The 14,493-nt window shown below is 38.3% G+C and overlaps 1 protein-coding gene and 1 long non-coding RNA gene across 4 annotated transcripts in view; both read right to left on the reverse strand.

The window, feature by feature from the left end:
* LOC117959018 (WD repeat-containing protein 7) overlaps positions 1-14,493 on the reverse strand; it is a 137,022-nt gene that overhangs the window by 40,569 nt on the left and 81,960 nt on the right. The window lies entirely within an intron of this gene.
* Positions 689-14,493, reverse strand: part of LOC117959032 — a 16,903-nt gene continuing 3,098 nt past the window's right edge. Inside the window, exons 2-3 of the long non-coding RNA XR_004659859.1 lie at positions 13,447-13,451; positions 689-699 (exon numbers count right to left, since the gene is read on the reverse strand). This is a non-coding gene — a long non-coding RNA (uncharacterized LOC117959032). The remainder of the gene's footprint in view (positions 700-13,446; positions 13,452-14,493) is intronic.

The following is a 14,493-nucleotide window of genomic DNA, read 5'->3' on the forward strand; positions in this document are numbered from 1 at the left end:
AGGGCGCCCAAACTTTTGGAGACACCATTTCTTTCTTTTCTGTTATTTTGAAAGTGTAAATGATGGAAATAATATCTAACTTTTTGTGACATAATATACAAATGTCTAATCTGTCATTTGATGCCTTTTGGAGATTGTTCCATCTTTTCTTGGCTTCTTTATGCACATTAATGCAAATTTTTACCTGGGGTGCCCAAACTTTCGAGCCCCTCTTTATGGACTGGAGTAGGTGTGACCTCGATTGGCATGCAATCCAGGAAAACCAAGATGGATTACAATCACATCTGTTATCTAGCCAATGGAGAAACATAAATGTGGTAACAAAGTGTAAAAAAAAAAAAAGAGTATTGAAGCCTATGACTATGTTGTTTATCATGTATCGTTCCTTGCTTAAAACCAATTGCCCTCTGGGGACAAAATAAAGTTGAAGTTGAAGAATGAAGCTGATTCTGGTTTTCAGGCTAATAATTTTGGTTGTTGTTGCACTAAAGTCATTGGCTTCTTAATGTCCAGAAATTTCGTCGAGGAGAAAAAAAGTTATAAAATAATAACCATTATCATTTTATGATATCATGATAATATGGTTAGAAAAAGGGGAGAAAATAATGATAGTTGGAGTAAAAGTGTCTTTGATACTCAGCTACGCAGGGACTACATCCTTTTACATTTATGAAGACTCTGGCATGAACACTGGGTGTTCTGTAGTGGTTTTGGGAGAAGATGACTGCACAAGTGTGATTCAAAAATATAATAATAAATATAATATTTTCTAATATTTTGTCCACTGTGCGTTTGTTCCTCAGTCCATTTTTCAGAACTCAGGAGCTCCCTCCCCCCATATTTCCATATTATATCCTGGTGCTTTTTATAATGAGATTGCTAAGGGCCAGCTGTCATTTGGAAAAGGCCCAGCGGCCTGCTCTGATAAATGGATTACAGATGGCATCCATCCCCGGGCCAGACTGGGCCAGTAGATAACAGAATTAGAGATAGATTCCCAACTAGAATCACTAAAAAGTTGAGATTTACAGAGAGAAAGTAAAGAGAGGGCGGGAGAGAGACAGATTCAGACAGATTGAAGGGGTATCTGCAGGGTTCAAAGATATTTAGTTGAATGTAAACCGGAACCCTTTTTACATAGTGGTAAAAAGAACAAAGTGGACTCCCTTGGTATTCTCTTCCAAACAGTTGGAATTAATTTCTTAGAATAGGACAGTACAATGTGTTATGTCAATGTGTATATGCACTGGTGTGTCCAGGACCCAAAGTCAATAATAGTAATGGGACTGTTCCATCACACCTTCTGGCGCCTGACTGGACGGGCACCCTCGCTACGCCGTCATTGGTTTTTGCTTCTGAATGAATAAACATGGCTTCTGTTCTAGAAATATTGTCAAATTTATCCTTAAAAAAATGCACCAAAATCCAAGGGACGGGCTGTGCAGCTGCAGAAAGATTTTATATCTCTAACACCACATTTGTAAGGTTATTGATATAATCCAGGACACTGGTGGTGTCATCATGTCAACAATGACTGACTGGTCCCACACCAATCTGTCAAGCTATATTGATTCTTTGGATGTTTACAAGGCCAAAATCCTGCACTGATCTTCCCTATGCACATACCCAGAAAACCACCACATGATATATTCAAAATCCAGTGTCAAATTGAAAAACTGTTTAATATTGCAAAAATAATTTAGGTGTGTCATTTTTGTTTGGGGACTTCTCAAAATACTATTTTTGTCCATGTCCTGTTACAGTCTCTGTTTCATTTACTCACTAAAATCTCCCTTAACAGTGTTGTCAGACTGTCCTGCTGTCAGGAACCAGATAAAAGACGAGCGGTACTCAAAATGCTGATGCATTCATCTGGGTCGACTTCAGTTATTATCATGTGCTCACAGCAATGAGCTTCATGATCGATGCTTATTGGAATTATTTTCCCTGGGATTTGTGCAGATTTTGGAGCTGTATGAAGCCTGGATTGGAGATATGTGAAAATGATTTCGGGCTGGAAAAACTACACTCATCTCCTCTGCAATTATTATGAGAAATAATGATTCATCTATAATTAAATTTAGGGTTACAACCTTTTTTTCCGTTAAACCTATGAATCTTCTTAGACGAACGTAAATGAAAATACTACTTTAAGTATTTTTTAATTCTGCCCAATATTTGGGTTTAGGGCAAAATGCAATATTGTGGATGTGAATGGATATGTGTCCGTTATTAAATGTTAACTGTAGTTTGACTTCATTATTATCATATTCGCCTATACAGTAATTGTATACAGAGAGGCTGTGGGCGGATACGTCACCTGTGTTCTCTGAGTCAAGCCTGTTAATTGATCCTAAACCTAAATTAGAACTCGTTTGAAAGCCCTGGTCTTAAGCTTCAACATCCAACATGGAAAACATAACAGCAATATTAGTTGTTATTTACCGGATTCTCAGAGTTTTTATCGTGTGTAGTCCTTAACTCAAACAAAGTACATATTGTAGGTGATTTTAATATCCATGTGGACATTGACAATGATAGCCTTAGTACTATTTTCAACTCATTAGTAGAATGTGCATGAGGCCACTCACTGTTTCAACCACACCCTCGACCTTGTGCTGGCCTCAAGAACAGCCTTGTTTCATCTTCGGGACATTGCCCAAAATTAAGAACTTCCTGTCTCAAAACAAGGCTGAAAAGCTAGTCCATACATTTGTTATTTCTAGGCTGGACTACAGTAATTCCTTATTATCATGTTGCTCAAAGAAGTCCCTCCAAACTTAAGATTCTATAGCTGATCCTCCTTCCTTTGACACACTTAGCTCCTCTCCCCTCTCCCTTTCCTTTTGTGTGCATCCAGGTCCCAGAAATGCTTGTTACTAATTTAGTTCTGGGAAGTTTATTGCGCCTAGCATGTTTCCTTGGATTAGAATGGCAACAAGGTATTGGTTGCAGCTGTCGCCGTGGTCCTGCTGCACCCCTGGCTACGCTCTGCAGTGACCTGCTACGTCCTGCTGAACCCTGCTGCTTCTACCAATGCTCTGTTACGCCACGCTACACCCTGTAACGCCTTGCAGTGCCCTGCAATTACATGAAATACTATGACTACCAGTTGTAGCCACTGTTCCATTATCTTTATTGTGACTATTATTTCCACTGTTTATCACTGCCCCGACTGGCCCCGTCAGGCACCGCCTACCAAGAGAGCTAGCACACGTGAATGTCACCATTTTGTAAACCTAGCCATACTGACAAATACTGAGAAAGATGGGTGGAGCTGATAGGCTTAATTAGTTTTGTATCACCTCATTTGGCAATGACTTGAATGTAACGGGAAGTTCGTTAATATGAAAGACACTATAGCTTTAACCTGAGCCTTTTTCTTATAACTGTGGCCATTGTGCCTGAGGGTCGTGCTAATATTTATAACCCCAATAGTCTCGCATTGCCAGACCTTCCTCCACAGTGCTGTTAAGGAGGGTCCGGCTAGTCCACACAGCATTCCCTGATGGTAGAAAGACTTGCTCTGGTTTATTGCCATTACTTTAAGACTAAAAGTAAATAGACTATAACCCCTACAACCAAGTCTTTTAGGACATTTTTGTGTTATTTATGTTTACTACCTTAGTACCTAATACTCAAAATAGTCCAAATGGATACAAATATTAAACTAGGAATTGAAAAACATGATTTTCCTTCACACACAAAGAACACTGCTGAAGAAAAGCAAAAGTGAGCAAAGGGCCGTTAAGTTTGAGTGGTTTCTAGTTTTACTGTTCTTTTCAAAGGTACTAAATAAGACAGGATACATACGCTGTAAGCTACAATGACATAAGTAATGACAGCTTTTCATTTGACGTAGTGGTGCAGCCATACAAAAATGATCTAAGACCTTATAAAGACTTTCAGATGTTAGCTTTTCTGCAGACAGTCATCAGGTAGGATCACTTCCTGTGTTTGTGTACCTGCTGCTTCTCTGCTTCTCTGATTTTTGAAGCCGATCGATCTGCTTCCTTCATGACCGACAGATCTATTATAATGACATTGTATCTAAATCCTATTTGTTGGCCAACCTGCTCCCAAACATAACGCAATAAACTAAGAGGGACGGGTGAGCTCGCCCCAGCTCGGCTAAATCTTCATAAAAACCACCGACGGATCGGGATAAAAGGCTTGCTGCCTGAAATGATATTATCCATAAAGGAATGAATCTATTAAAAGAGGGCAGGATGGTGTATGGCAACAACCTGTGGAGTCCATGCAATCACAGTTAAAATATGGACTTGTAAGAAAAAAGAAATGCTACAGAGCAGAAGAACATGTATTAACTCTTTCACCTTTAAGAAAAAAGTATTGTTGTACTGACATTAATGTTTCTATACTTTAATGTTTGCTGAACATTTTGAGATCATTGCCGTTTTTGACTTGCATTATTTAAAGTTTTTTTATTTGAATGCAAGAAGGGTGACGATCAAAAACACAAAGTGTGATGGTGTGAGAAAGGATGCAATGAAATAATGAATGAAATTTAAAAGAAAGGATGGCATGGAGGAAAGAGGAGAACTGACAGACAAGAGAGAACAACAGGAAGCAGGTGTAAATGTAAGAATGAAGGAAACAATAAGAGAACCAGTAAAAAGGGAAGTACTGGCACATTGTAGGATGGGAGAGGGAAAAGGTTTGAAGCAGGATGTAAGGCAAATAAACTAGGAAGAATAAAAAGAAATGAAAGGCAAAATATAGGGATGATGGAGAGACTAGAAAGACAGAAAGAACAAGAGAAGGAGGTTAGGATGAAGCAAAAGAGTGGGAAAAAAGAGGAAATAAAGAAAGAGTGGATTTCTTTAAGGAACATTAATAAATATAGCAACGCATGCATACATACATACACACGCGCATGCACGCACACAGCAGTGTCCTTAACCAACACATACCTCAATAGACCTTTTTCACAATTGGACTTGTCAAGGCATGGTCACAAATCCGCAAAGTTAACATTGGCGATTATTCACGCCCTGCTCACTTTCATTCTGGGTGAGTAAAGGGCCCCAAAAATAATAAGCTTCTAGTTGTGAAGCAAGACGGAGGAGACGTTGATGTTTGTGTCCATACACCGACAGGGCAGACTATGGTTACTTAACTGCAATTGCATATGTGCCACAGCCACTTCATAATAGGAAAAGCACGGGTGTAATTAATAACATTAATGATGGCTGCATTCCACTAGGGGGAGGCCCTGCTATTGTGCATGCTGGCTCACTGGAATAGCTTGTTGGGACACTTAATGGAACTGAGTCAATGGTATCGACCATTTTCACCTGTCCCTTTTCCTACTTTGACATGTCAAAATGTCTATAAAACAGTCATCAAAATGCACTAATGCAACCATAACACTGTTGTTTTAGTTTCATATTTCTGATCAGCTGATTCCAACAGAATAAGTCTCCCAACAAGAACACTTAGAACACACTGGGCTTAAAAACACCAATGACAAAAAACATTTGATTTTCAAAAAAATGTTCATAAACAATATCTCTTTACTGTATGGATTGTGTTCCAAAAAAAAAAAACCTGCAATATGCTTTAACCCTTGTATGGTATTCGGGTCAAATTGACCCATTTCAAATTTTTACAATAACAAAAATTACATGAAGGAAAAGAAAAGAACTTTCTACCAGAAAATCAACAGCCTTACCTTATTTTCTGTGATAAACATGTATTCCTGACTCAATTCAGAAAGAGATTCTGGATATGACCACTTATGTTTTTTCCATAGTGGATTTTTAACATGAATTATAACCTTATGACAAAAGAAAAAGAAAAAGAAAAAAATCACACTTTCATTTTTAATTGTGTTCTAGTAGAGAGTGATTGCATTGCCTAAACATATATGTTATTTCAATGGTTTGAAATTGAGATAAAGACAATATTATTTAATAGATTATGAAGGAAATTTTACTTCAGAATTGGTTTTAAAACCCCAAATAAGTCAAGGGTCAATTTGACCCGAGGAGTACGAGAGGGTCCCGAAAGTGAAGACAATACAAGGGTTAAATTGTTTTTTGTTGTAAATGTTTTTTTTTTGTATTTTAAAATCCATGAAATTAAACTGAAGTCATTCCCACAATAGGCAACAATTCACTTTAAGTCCTCCTGTTTAGCATCTATTAGCAGGATACAAACATTTGATAAATGGTTTATAACACTATATTGTAGTTGTATGCAGCTAAAGAGCTACTTAATGTACAGTATTTTTCAGCAATTACAACTTTTGTTAAATATAGATATATATTTATGTGGCTGTGATGAAAAAACTGTACATATGTGGTTTTCCAGAAACCCTGCTAAAGAAATCAAACCAACAACCTTCCCAACCACCCCCTCTCGAACTGCAGCCGCACTATCTTCCCATGATGCACCTCGACGCTGCCTCCATTGGTAATCAATGGGAGACTGGTAAAACCTGATCACCAGGGACTGAGGGAGGGGATCAATACCAGCAGCAACTGATGTGAGAACGAAGGAGGGAGAAAGAGAAGTGAGCGGCAGGCAGTAAAATATTGTGAGAAAAGATTTAGTCAAAAGAAAAATGAATGCGCAAGAACTAAAAAGCAAGCAGACAAATGTAGCTGTGAAAACAGCCTCAACTGAGACAAAGCTTTAAATTTCTCTGAATCAAGAAAAAGTTCAATGAAACAAAAGAGTGCTGCTGGTGGTGTGGGAGGAGGGGGAGAGCTGGGGATATAAAATGTCCTTACAGCAAATGTCAGGAGACAGAAAATCTGGGGAAATAATTGAAAAACACAATTAAGTTGATAGAGAAAAAAGATTTGAGTCCTGAAATGGTGACTGCCCTTCCAACCTGCCTGAGTCCATCTGAAGGTTAAGTGTATTTTACTGTCTTAAGACACAGACATGGGAGCTATCTACGCTTTCTGGAAACACAGCGCTTCAATTAGATGGTATGGGAAGGAAGGGGGAGGGTCAGGGGGGCGTCCGCAGAAGATACCACAAACAAACTGGATACAAGTTTGTAAGAGTGGACCACACAACACCAAACAGCCAGTTTTACTAGTCCTTCAATTACACGTTACTACTTATTGGTTTTACATCTGTCGATGATCCATGAACCTTTAGATTGATTATTCTCCTTCGCAGCAGCTATAACTTTCGGTCAGTCATTCTGCGAAATATGCTATATGAGCTTCCCTCATTCCCACAACAGACAAGGCCTACATCATGATCCAATTGATTCAAGAAGGTATAAAACCATAGACGTCCACCGCGGGACGTTGTGATGTTGACGCTAATCCTTTTTTGCTGCTTGATAGAAAAGTAAACTTTCACCGTTCTCCTTTTACATGATTATTACCAACCGACCCTTCCCCAAAAGACAGGTAGCCACGTGGTTAGTGTGTTTATGTGACGTTAGTCCGGCGGGGTTTATTGTTATAGGAGAGTGTGTAGAAAAGTACTGTAGGCAGCAGCTGCCGCTGACACAGTGATGTGCATAGTTTTCGATGGGTAGTCATTGAAGCTACAGTAGTCAGTGTTTTATGTTCACTGCAAATACGGACTAAATTACCTGATTAATGCAACATAATCACAACGTCTCCCTGCCAGAAAGCTGCTACCAGCCAGGCTAAACCTAATATAGTTAGCCTAAAGAAACAAGCAGAAAGTTGCTACCAGCCAGGCTAGAGCTAATATAGTTAGCCTAAAGAAACAAGCAGAAAGCTGCTACCAGCCAGGCTAAAGCTAATATAGTTAGCCTAAAGAAACAAGCAGAAAGCTGCTACCAGCCAGGCTAAAGCTAATATAGTTAGCCTAAAGTAAAAAGCAGAAAGCTGCTACCAGCCAGGTTAAAGCTAATATAGTTAGCCTAAAAAAACAAGGGGTCCGTCCGTCCCAACTAACGTTGAGGTTCGGCGCCGCGACGCTGGAAACGTAATATTAATCTACTACAGAAGTCGGTGTCTGATCTAACGTCATTTCCACTGATTTAATTGTTCTCGGATAAACAGAGTTTGTTGATAGTGTGCGTGACATGCAGGTCTGATCAATTTATCAAACTAACTAGTCGACCACAACCTGAAATTTAGAGAAAGCAACATGCAGTCATTTTCATCCACTTTAGCCTGGATTGATTATTATATGATACAATGTGGTCAACCAGTGTATTTCTACCTAATTTCCCTCCAAAACCACTTCAGAAGAGTAACGTTAGTCACAGCGCTTACTTGCTTTGGTGTTTGTAAAGCATTAAAGTTTAACAAAGAAAGGTCCACATTAGAAAAGATCCTTTTTAATTTTTTTTCTTCTATGTAGATGCACTCACCTACAAAATCACCGCAGTAGTCAAGAATGATTTATTATTTCCGAATAGAGCTATTTATGTCATCTTTTAAAATGTATTTTCTTTTTTCATTTCGCAATCTATATCACAGGGGAAAAAAACATCGCAATGTCAGATTTTCCTCTTGCGCTCAGACTGGAGAAGGGGATAGAATGTATCAGTGTATGTATCACTTTTTTTCTTTTCTTCATTGAAGTGAACGTCAGCTAAAACTACTCTATCAGCCACATGTTAATATTCAGGTTGTTTGGGAAATTTACTAGCAACGTGCAATCGCCAGTAAACAGACTAGCCTGTGGAGCCACGTGCTTAGCTATTAAAAGTGTATTACACTGTTTGCTCTATTATGGATGTGTGTGCTGTAACAGATGTGGCTTATTCCCAGTTTGTTTTACTGAGCAATATGTTACATTTATGTTTATTATTACAGAGTAATGAATGCAATTCTTGTATTGTTTGTCGTTATACGCTGGTGGCTATAACATTCAGTTTTGGTAAATAATGTTCATAGTTAGTCTGATGCTTATGTGCATTATCATTTGCTTATACTTCAGAACCACATCCAACTTCACATGTAACATCCAATATAACTTCAGAGTTAACTTCGTGTTGGAGTTGTAAATAGATCTTCCTGAATCTCAAAGTCAGACATCTCTGATTCAACTTCTTACCCCCTACAACCGTAATATAATATAATAAACACTGTTACACGTTTTGAAACTATTTCAGCTTGTGTAGGCCTATCAGTGCCTACACACTGATAGGCCCACACATTTTATTTTATTTTAAAAACTTATAGGATGGTTAAAGCCTCACTAATTCTACGTAGAGGTTTTTACTACAACATTTAAAGGGACTTTTCAGAACTTCAACAGACTGTCATTCTTTTATATTAAAATCACTGTATTGGTACTGTCCAACTGCAAAGAGAGATAGAGTTAATCTGATTCAGGACAGTGAAGAAGAAACATTGACAAAGGTTGGTAGTTTGCTTTAATAAAAATTAGGACTTTGGTTCATTAAATCCTAGCTATCTGAAGGCAGCAATACCTTTATCGGTTTTTAAAACAACCAATATGGTTGCGGCTGATGTGGAACTTTCGGTTCTATTTTCTAATTTTGAACTGGGGGACTCTAAATTGACCGTACGTGTTGTGTTGAGACATACAATCAGTTGTGCTGGTTGACTCTTGCCTGACCTGAATGACTTCATAACCTTCACAGGGTTAGGTGCACACCCCAGGGAAATATATAATGCAGCCAAACCATCACACTGTGAATGGCTGTCTGTGACAAGAGTGCAACTAGAACCTGATCTAGTTGAGCACAGCTTGTTTTTAAACCAGTTAGCGTGTCAGTTAGTCAACAGTTTGGGTCCTTCAGTCAAACAGTCTATCAGAGTGAAATAAAGTCAGATATGGCGTTTTTCAATTACATGGTACCTGCTCGACTCGCCTCTACTTTTTGGGTTTTTCCATTATGAAAAAAAACAAACCCGCCGTGTTTAAATAGTTAAGCCAGCTGTGTTGTTTTTTTTTGCTGCCTCCAGCTTCTTTTGAAAAAGCATTTGTCTTCTGTCTGTGGCAACAGCCACACGCCAAGAATCAAATACAACACACCTTCGACGTTCTGTGTGTGTCTCGAGTCAGGTCACGCCACTTTCCCGCGGCGTTGCTATGACGACCAGCCACGCTCGCCTCACGCAGGAAGCGGTTCTATATCGGCAATGGAAAATGGAGTATGGGGCACCGCTGGCGAGCCGAGCAGACAGAGCCTGTACTAGCAGGGGGTTAGCGCCAGTAGTGGGGATTTGCGCATGATGACAACTGTGGTGGTTGCAATTTGCTAAGCTCTGAAACATTAGTTGAGTACTTATGTTCTAAAACAAGGCCACTATTTTGCAACTCGCTGAACAATCAGATTTTGAGAGATGCACCAACAAGTAGGAGTTAAAAACCAATACAAGAACTTGGATGGCCGAAAATAACCCTTTTTAGACAACATGTGCAAAGACCGATCAGGTTCCTAGCATGCCAAGCTATTCACACGGGGCTCGTGGACCACAATGACAAAGAGAGACGCAAGAAAAGGCATACAAAGTACACTGATAATGGATGTGGACCTAGAAAACCTCCTGGTAGTTTTGAGTTTGGCTCTTCCTGATTCTCCAATTAATAGTTTTAATCATTTCAAGCAAAGGAGACGATGAGGATAAGAGGAAAAAAAACAGATGAAGGGAAACGCTACTGCAGAAGACGGAACGTACGTCTCATCAACCTCCCTGAAAGAGTGAACAAAGATGTAAGAGAAGAAGTTGTGAAGGTAATGAGTTAGATTGCACCTGCTGGTAAATGCAAGCTTGGAATCTTGGTTGATACAGTACACAGAGTTGGGCGCCCCAGAGATGATAAGACACCACATCCGAGTATCATACAGTTCTACATGCGTACCTTCGTGGCTGGGTTTGCTCAGTTGCTAGAGCAGGCGCACATACTGTATATAAAGGTCGACTCCGTGATGCAGAAGCAGTGGGGTTGACTCTGACCTGCGGCCCTTTGCTCCATGTCATTCCTCCTCAGGTCCAAGATTTGGAAGGACTCGTGCAATACTGAAGTTTGGAAGCGGCTGAATCTCTGACACGCTCCAAGAGAGAATGCAAAAAGAAACTGTGGCCCCTGGTCGAGTAGACTCGTAAGGACGGAAAAAAGACCAGATGGCAAGCTCCGGTCGCCCTCATCCATGGTGTGAAATTTGTTGCATAAAATCTTCACCCATTATTAAATCGTCTAGGTAATACAACCAGGCGAGTAACTGTTTGACAAGTGGACAGTTAAGTAGCCTGATGTTAATAAGGTCTTTAAACATCTCAACATCTTGGTACTCCCAGTGTTCTGGGTATTTCTAAGCATTACCAAAAGGTTTAGGGTTCCTATTAGCTCTTATCTAACGTTTATCTTATTTGTAGGCATGCAAATTGTGTTTTTACATTTGAATTTACTTTACAACATTCATCAACCTTTAAGTGGTCTTTCTTATTGTCGAAGGCATACAAAACATCTCTAAATACAAAGGCTACTTTTCTATTCTGTAGACGCTCAAATGCAGATTAAATGTTTCTACAAGAGACAAATTGAAGGTAACATGATGGGAAATTCTGGAGAAGTCAATTTTACTAAGGTCATACTTCTAATCACTCAGCGGGAGTAGCTATTTTGTCAAATAAATTTAAAGGAGATGTGTTAGAATCCCACCTTTCTAAAGAGAGTGGATGGAATATTCTGGTTCTTAGAGTGAATAATGGAATTCTGGTGGTAAATAATATATATGGACATATTAAACACATGTTTAGCCAACTACCAGTATAGTTAAAGTGACTATATGTAACTTTTTAATGTTTCTAAAGCTCTGTCCCTTTTTGAGACTTGAGACTAACGTGAAAATATTGCTATTTTTATTTAGTTTTTAGTAAGGGTCTGATTTATCCTGTCAAGTCACAGAATTATTTGCAGCAGGTAGAGGACGCTGGGTCACAGATTTTGAAAAATCGGTTAGCGTATTTCAGAGGAGCCAGGTATTTATATATGTCTATATATGTATATACGTCTTTATATAGGCCCTATTGTATTTGAATGTTATTTTACAAGATATCTGCTGTAGTTATGGCTAATACTGGGGCTGGACCATCATCAAAAAAAAGGAAATTAAACAAAGAACTACTAAAATATAAAGGGGAAAGTGAAAGACAACGATAACGTGAGTTACACTCGATCGTGCTTTCACCTGATGGATACAATTAATCATTGTAAATGATTCAAAAATATTATGTCTATTTTATTTATAAAATAACTTTGCAATGCGTCAAGTGGTTGTACTCAGAATCAGACATTAAATGATGTCCTATTTAGCATGGACGTTTTCCTTTTACTCTGTAACGTTATTTGTGTCTTTGGATTTCATGAAATGCACTATATAAATCTAAGTTATTAATACGTTGGTTGCTACAACAATCTTATAATGCTTTAGCTCGTAACACAGAGACAGTGATACCTGGTTTCTCTCACAGACATCCAAAATAAGCTAAATTGCCGTATCCTACAAATTTCAAATGACTTTAAATTAGATTGAGATGAATCTCATAACCTGAAACTTAAAGCAAAAACTCCAAAAAAGGATGGTCTTCCCATTGAATTTCATAGACGTAATTGAAACTCCATATTTTAACATGTTAAAAGAATGTTCTGGTCATAATTAGGATATGACTACTATGAAGCAAGCTGTAATAACATTGCTTCCCAAACTAGATAAAGATCATCTTCATCATGTTAGAAAACTGGAGACCAGACCCGTAACATGAATTCATTGTTACAATGTAGTTACAAGGAAATTAAATGACTGCAAAAGTTGTTTGGATTTCATCAGCAGGCGCTCAATGCTGCAAAATTACGCTTCATTTATAATTTTTCTCCACAAAAAACCATTACATGGAATAACGACTTCAGAACCAGAAAGAGAGTTGATAGGAATATCGTTTTTCTTGCAGACTTACAAAATTATGAAGCTCAACTTCTTAGTTATGAAGGGATTCATGCAAGAAATGAATCCCATCTTCTTTGTTAATGAAATACATATTAATCATAAATGTATGAAATTATTTATACAGCAACAGGAAAATCCCTCCAAGGTGAAAATTAGTTTGGAACTCTCTCTCTCTCTTTTATAATATTCACTGGGAATCAACAAAGCTTCTACCATACCAATGTGTTATCCCCAATAAACTGAAAGATTAATCTTTTTAAAATATAGCACATTATTTATCCCGCTAACAAATTTGTTTCAAGATGTGTGGCTTTGGACAATAAATGTGATTTTTCTTAGACATTTATCCCTGGAGTATGGGTATTCTGTGGAGTTGTGGAAGACGCTTAAAAACTATTCCAATATTCAAACGAATCATGAAATGAAATGGGAAGCTACCCATGTTATTCTTAATTATTATCAATAATAACAAAACAATACATTGGATTGTCTTGTAATTGTAATTTGACATGGGGAATTTTATATCCATAAAGATCATATAGCCTACATTCCACTTCACCTTTTCTTTGTATTGTATTTTCTGTATTTTTGTGTGTGCCTTCTTGAGTTTTATTTCCATTATATTTGTTGTCGTTAAGCAAAGTTGTAATGTTCTTTGGATGGGAATTAATATATTTTTAAACTATTTTCTAAGTACGATGATGAATTGTTCAAACACTGTTTGTATAACATGATATGTTTGAAATATAAAAAAAAAAAGTCAGTTAGTAATCAAACAGCCAAACAGGCATTTAGACAGTAACTAGTTTCCATTTGTGTCCATGACTCTCCCTCCACGTCTGACACACACACACACACACACACACACACACACACACCCCCACACCCCCCCCAGGGCCAGCGCTTTATCTTTGTGACACATTCATAAACCCTGACACACACATACACAGCCAATCACACACACACTCTGCCCATCCCCCTTCATGTGCACATTATCACACTGTCCACTCAACCACGGGACAAGCATGTGTGTGTGTGTGTGTGTGTGTGTGTGTGTGTGTGCTTGAGCGTGTGTGTGGAAAAGAAATGAGTGAGAGAGAGAAAACACACAGACAGACAAAGAGAATCTGAGTGTCATGCCGTGATCAAATGTTTAGGTGAGAGAACGTACCATTGTGTCTTTGCTATACCAAAGTGTTTTTTTCTGAATGTCCACAGGATTTCAACACAAATGATCCGTGCAGATTATGAGAGGAGTGGCAGGGTTACAGGACTAGAAGAACCATATTAACGGGACATCCAGATCCTCAGTTAAATATATATATTGATAGTGCAACACATTGTTCATATTCTTCTATATTTAGGGATTTTCTAACTCGTACTATTTTGTGTCTTCTATTTCAGGGCTAATAATGCTCAAAGTTTTGAAACTACAGATGCATAATTATATCATAAATGAGCTTTTAGCTAGACAACCCTTCCTGGATTCCTGACACAGACTCTTAACCCCTCTCTAGACACTACCAGATACAGTGGGTACGGAAAGTATTCAGACCCCTTTAAATTTTTCACTCTTTGTTTCATTGCAGCCTTTTTCCAAA

This window comes from Etheostoma cragini, chromosome 16 (assembly GCF_013103735.1).
Source record: "Etheostoma cragini isolate CJK2018 chromosome 16, CSU_Ecrag_1.0, whole genome shotgun sequence".
NCBI lineage: Eukaryota > Metazoa > Chordata > Actinopteri > Perciformes > Percidae > Etheostoma > Etheostoma cragini.